We start from the raw sequence: 6949 nt of genomic DNA, 5'->3' as shown, positions 1-6949 counted from the left end.
TTTGACTGCTTTTGTGTAAGAAAGGTACACCCAACTCTGTTTTTACGCGGTAGATACGTTTCTTAGAAATGCGCAAAAGTCGTGTAAAATGAAAAATCTCTAAATACATATTTTCTGAAAAAAACCGTGCAAAAGAAGTAATAATGATATCCATATTACATAAATATTTATAAATCAAAAAACCGTTCGTTTGTATTATAAAAAAATGTCAATAAGTGTACAGTGAAAATTTGATCCACATGTAAAAAAAATCAATAAGTAATTGGGGCGTACACTTCTGTTAGGTGTTTGGCTGAGCTCCTCTTCTTATTTGCGGCGTGCGTCTTAATGTTGTATCACAAATGGAGGGATCCACAGTTTTAGGCCAACTCCGAACGACAGATGGTTCTTTTATGAGCAGCTTTTTCATGCCAGAAATACACTCACAAGTTTGAAATTGCCTGCCGTGGGGCAAACGCTATTAGAAAAAAACTCTTTCTATCCTTCTATCTAATTTGCCTCTATTCATAGCTACTTGATAACAAGCGTCGACGTTTATTACGGACTGGACCAAAACTGCTATCATCAGTAGATATGTCAGATATATCCAGCACATCTGCCATGTTTTATTCAAATTATTAACGGCTTCTGTTGGGTTATTCGTTGTAACAAAGTCTCGTTTGCTTTCACGAGTTGTTTATATAAGGTTATCCAATGAGAGGTGTTATTTTGATATTCAAAGAAAAATGCTATTTTTTCATATAAATGATCGGATGTTTATTTCATTACAAAGATCAAAGTATGCCGTTAATAGTGGAAAATAACATCAGGCAAATGAATACCACGACCACGCTTGCACTATGCACAACATCCTTTTCATGAAATTTTCCATAACCGAATTGCAAAGTGGCTGCTCTATATCCTCGATAGCCTCACGAATTACATCTTTGAGGTCTTGAGTCGACCCTGGGCTGTTGGCGTAGACCTTCTCTTTCACGTGGTCGCAAAGAAAAAAGTCACAAGGTGTTAAATCACAAGATCTCAGTGGCCAATTGTGATCACCTCTTCGAGAGATAACACGGTTCGGAAACTTTTCCCGTAAAAGATCAATGGTTTCGTTGCTTGTGTGGCACTTAGTGACGTCTTGTTCAAAATAAATGTTGACCAGATCAATACCATCCAATTGCGGCCATAAAAAATCGTTAATCATCTCTCGTTAGCGCAATCCATTCACCTGTAACACCTGTTATTGGAAAGCCCTATACTAGGTGGCTCAAGACTAATCACCCTATTAGAAAATTTATAATATTTGCAAATGGCGTCATATTTGACGCTTGTAAACTAGAGAGCTGCAGTTTACAATGGAGCGCGATTTCCATCACTCAAACTATTTTTTTTATTCAGTAAAAAAACGATTGAAAAACAAAATTCGATGATTAATTTTGCGTCACCTTGTATAATGCTTGTTATCCAGCTAAAGGCTGGATATACCGACAAACTATCGATCATACAAAGGTCAGATGAAGATTTCCATCGCTCAGAATAATTTTTTTATTCAGTAAACGAAATTGGATAAGTTATTTTGCGCCACCTTGTACAATACAGCTAGAAGCGACCTTAAGATTACTCTTTTATGCACATTTGGATTTGGTTAGTTCTAAAATGTACTTATTGCTCTTACACGAAATATTTTTACGTATGATAATAAGACATTCCTTTAGACGTTCTCCAGGGCGCTCCATCTCCTCTCAATTATCCATTCGGCTACTTTTAGGATGGCAAAAACTTCTGTTTGGAAAACAGTTGCCATTCTCCCCATAGCATAGTTATACTTATTACTATCGTTTAAGTACCATCCGGCTCCAGACCCTATTTCATTCTTGGACTCATCGGTAAAGAAAATATCCGTCAAACCTCCCTGCATGCATTCTGGATTGCTCCATTGCTCAAGCAATGGAAATCTGACATCAAATTTCCTTCCAAATGAAACTGTGGGTATCAGGTCATCTTTAGGTGCCAAAAACAGTGGATACTGCTCCGACAGCAACTTAAAGATTTCTCTGTGTCCCGAAGTTCCATCTTCGTGCCAGAAACCATATTTATGGAGTCTACACATTGCTTTTATTGCTTCCTGTTGTATCTTAAGATCCAGGGGGAGCAAATCAAGCATAGCATTTAGGGCATCACCAGAGGTTGTACTCATGACACCCGTGATGCATAAACATACACTTCTTTGCAGCCTGTATAGTTCCCGGATTGTGGATTTAACCATGATCCGTCGCCACCAGACCACAGAAGCGTAAATGATGATTGGTCTGATAAGTGCTGTATATATCCATAGGACCACAGCAGGTTTCAGGCCCCAGGTTTTGCCAAAGGCTCTACGGCATTGCTGAAAAATCTGCAATGCACGATTCACCTTCAGTGAAACGTGTGTCTCCCAAGTCAGCTTCTTATCCAAGATTACTCCTAGATATTTAACTTCGTTGGAAAGACCAAGTGTCACACCTTTCAGTGTTGGAAGACTGAGTCCATCCAATTTCCGTTTTCTCGTAAACAATACTATGGTTGTTTTGTTCGGATTAACGGAAAGACCTTGTCTCATGCACCAGTCAACGTTTTGTCAAGAATCCTCTGCACTTTCGTGCAAAGCCTCCTAAAGGATTTATCCGATGTTAGCGCACAGACGTCGTCCGCATATGCTTGGACGTGAACCGAGATCCTGCATCTCCACTAATAGAGAGTCTACGACGAAGCACCACAGCAGCGGAGAAAGAACACGCCCTTGGGGACATCCTTGCTTGGCCTTGACTGTGATTTGTTCGTCACTGCTCCCACCAGCGGTTAACAGCCTCTCAGAGAGCATGGAATATATCCATTTTATAATGGCTTGATTAACTCCGTGTCGTTCGGCAGAAGAACATATCGAGCCGAAAGTGGCATTATCAAAAGCCCCCTCAATGTCCACGAACACGCCTATTGTGTATTCGTCAGCTTCTAGCCCGGCTTCAATCTTGCTAACAAGATCGTGTAAGGCTGATTCACATGATTTTCCATTCTGGTAAGCGTGTTGATTACTTTGGACTTAGCACTAATTCCTACTGGTTAGGGCTTACATAAAACTTATGAGTAATAGGAATCAAGTTTGAGCAAAAATTGAGAACTAGGAACAGCAAAATCCAAGTCGAGGTTTTTAGAAATGTATTTTAACTCATTTAGTGTTGGACAATCAATAGTAACACAAACAAAATTATACATAAGCATGAACCCTTTGAGTACATTTGAGACACGTCAAGCACTTGCTGGCCCTAGGTTTTGCAATTCTAATTGCCCGAAGTCATCTTAGTACTACAGTTTGTAAGCCACTAATATTGTAAAAATAAATGAAATCTTACATAAAATGTACTGCTTTGACATACTACTCCAAGCAACCAAAAATTAAATCCGTTCCACATGCAAATATTTTTTTAAATAAATCCGAAAGCGATTTCAAATTTACAAGCATGCACTATAAGGGGTTAGAGGACTAATAAATGAATTAATGACAAAACACGAGCTTTTTTTCACTTTCGAGTCTATGAGAGTAGGTCGAATGAATTGGATTTCAGTTAACTGAGGCATATTCCCACTTTTTACCGAACTAACGCTTTAAAAGGAGTTTAGCTGTTAAAGTATCTTGCATTGCGACGTAGAACAGATATGTTGGCCCAGCCGTGGCATTGAGCCCGGCATCCATATGCTATCACAGCTCTCTTTCAAATACTGGCTTATCTAAGCAAACAGCCTTAGAAATTTTCTAAAAACACATTTTTTTTATTACTTTGGAATGACAATCCTTGACCGATTACAAATTCGTGCCAAGTTAAGTAAAAAACTCTGTTAATAGAATTTTGGTAATTTCAAATGTTTATACAAATATTTCGAACAAACAGTTTAATACGTGATTTGATGTTTAGTTTATATAGATTATTTAGAAATATTTAATTTCAAAAAAAAAAGCCGTTATAATAAAATCTCCCTATATATGTACAATAAGTATACAAGTATGGATCACGTCACGCATTTTCTTCCATACAAAATAAGGGTTCACCATAAATAGTTAACACCGTCAGCTAAAAAAAATCTAGAAATAAACGGTATTTTGTAGTCACTTGCAACTTGCACTTTGTTATACCGAAATTGAATGGACTATAAAACTGCATGCCAAAAATTATTCCAAAAATTCTGATTAAAAGTTTTAGATTTTGGTGAAAATTTGGAGAATTTTCATAATTTTTACATAAAATTTGAAAAAACAATTCTTATGGTTTTTATGGTGCAATGAGTTCAGCTTTTGTCAATAATTTATGTATACAAAATAATTAAAATTAGAAGAACCAAAACTGGTCAAAATGTCGCACCTTTTTTATTGTCCATGAGTGTACATCCAATTAAAATAGTTTGATGCTTAATGCTTGATTGGAGATGTGAATGACTTTGAATAAAAAAATTTTGATTTTTTGTTTTATTTTTGCTATAAAAATCGCTTTTACTAAAGTTTACTTCTGCGATTTCGTCCATTTTAAAGTTTTATGAAGGTTTTTTAAAATGCATACTAATATTTACTTTTATTACATTAATTAATAAATTAACAGTTACTTAATTTGAATTTAATAATTAATTTTATTAATTTAATTATTAAAAATTATTAATTTTCATAAATTTGAAAAAGTTATATGGGTTTTTTTGTATAATGCAAAAAATGTGCCGTTATTCGTGAACGTAAGAAATAAATAAATTTATTATTGTTTTTATTTCTTTTTAAATAAAAAAAATATAATAAAAAACAATTTGTTGAAGTGACGAGTTAACCTGAAGATAACTTTTAATCTAACGTTAATTCTTCCCCAGATGTTTGAGTTTATCTGCAGTTGGATAAATTTCGATTTCACATGCACTTTCCAATAAACAAAAAAATAAGCAGCTGATTTTTCTAATAAAAAGTGGCATCTTTGTGCTTGAACTCGTCGCAGCCACTAAAAAGCTGAGTAGTAAACAAAAAGCCAAGAAACCAAAGCTAAATAGTAAAGTGACTGAAAAAAGCGAACAACTATTATTTCTTAATATTGATATTGAACAATTTTCAACGCCGCTTGCTGAGAAAACAGAAATAAAAAAATACAAGAACAAAAAAAATAATTAAAATAAAAAATTAAAAACGAAATAAAATAAAAAAACGTAATAGAATTTATGCCGCATCAGCACTAAAATTTAGAAGAAATTCCAATGCTTTCAATTACGATTAAAAACATGGTGCTTCAAAATTTAATTAGCCGAATTTTCGCTCTGCCAACTAGAGTTTTTGTTTTTTTGTCGGGACAGACTAGCAAGTTCAGCCACTATTAAATCCATTGTACTGCAATCGGATTCCCTTTTTAATTTTCTTTACTTTTCTTTCTACTCGAGTTTTATTCACGTTTATTGCGCTGTAAACTTGAAGTTAATGCGTTATTGTGAAATTGAAACTTGATAGTTAAATGTCAAGCATCAGCTTAATCGCCACAGTAAAAATTACCTTAAGTGCTAAAGTTGGTAAATAAAAAAAATTAATTTCCAAGCAGTTCTTATTCGGATTATATTTATTTTATTTCAAAAGTAGTATTGCTGCAGAAAATAATATTAGTTTTTATATATTTTTATTTTTATATATATTCAAAAATTTAAAAAGTGACCTGTTAATTAATGGGAAAGAAATTTATTTCTAATACTGTTTAAACTATCATTTTTTCAAATGTAATCTGCTAATTGGCTCATACGTATTTTTTTTTAATTTTGAATCATTATTTTTTTATTTACTCACAAAAAAAATTGTGTTTTTTCTTAAATTCCGGCACATGGGCAACGCTGTCCCAAGTGGGAGAAACTCATAGGGTATGGTGAAAATTATTGTTTAAGTATCCATAGTTATAGCCTAGACAGACGGTAGCGTTAATAGGGATTTTAAATAGAGGAACAAGAAAGGCTGGATGCAAAGCTAGGTTGGACTAATTTTATAGTTATTTTGATATTTCGAAGCAGTTTGAGAAATTGCAATTTAAGATTTTTTTTTAATAAATAAGCAGCTGATACCCGTATTTTTTGCCTGCGGTCCATCTTTTACTGACTTAAGTATCCAATAAGCAAATCAGCTGTTGACTAATCCGCGTAACAACCGTCTGTCACATTGCAATTTTAATCAGAGTTAACTGCGTCGCTAATCCCGATTAACGCCGTCGTCTATCTGGAGTACAAGGATCAGTTTTTAATTTAACTAAGGTGGATGTTTAAACTCGGTTTAACGCTGCATAATTGAGCGTTGAAACTGGAAAGCATTGCATTGGTCTTGTTGCATATTTTATGGGGCTTTAAGTGCTACAACCTACAAAAAAAAATACCCAATCTCAATTGTCCTGCTTTGATTGATTATTTAATTTTTTATTTTATAAAAATGTACGCTTTAACGCATTCGACTTAGTTACAAGTTTTGAAAATTTATTTGTTTCATATTTAATTTTAATAGTTTTTGTGTTTGGAAATATAGTTCACTCTCCTACAATAACAATATAAATAAAAGTTTCAAACTTTGTATAGATAAAAAGCAAAAAATCATCAAAGTTCCATCAAAATTTCACATTTTTTTATCTAATCCTCAGAAAAATTTCGGGTATGCCGTTTTATAGCGAATTGATATGATTAAGTTAATTGATTAATTGATCAATTGATTAATTGAGTTAATTATTGATATAAGTATAAAGTGCAAATTTCAAGTGACTCGAAATTCTTGTTGATTTTTTAAAATTTTTTTCCACATCGGAAAAATTTCGTGGTTTGGTATATGGAGAAAATGCACAACACCGTCAAGAAAAAAAAAATCGCCAAGAATCAACAAGTTTTCCTAGGAACTCCTAACTTATGTTTTGTTCTACTAAAAGTTAAGGAGGGAAACCAGTTT

This window comes from Anastrepha ludens, chromosome 2, assembly GCF_028408465.1.
Source record: "Anastrepha ludens isolate Willacy chromosome 2, idAnaLude1.1, whole genome shotgun sequence".
Classification (NCBI taxonomy): Eukaryota; Metazoa; Arthropoda; class Insecta; order Diptera; family Tephritidae; genus Anastrepha; species Anastrepha ludens.
The sequence above is the reverse complement of the archived record's forward strand: the minus strand, read 5'-3'. Positions refer to the sequence as shown.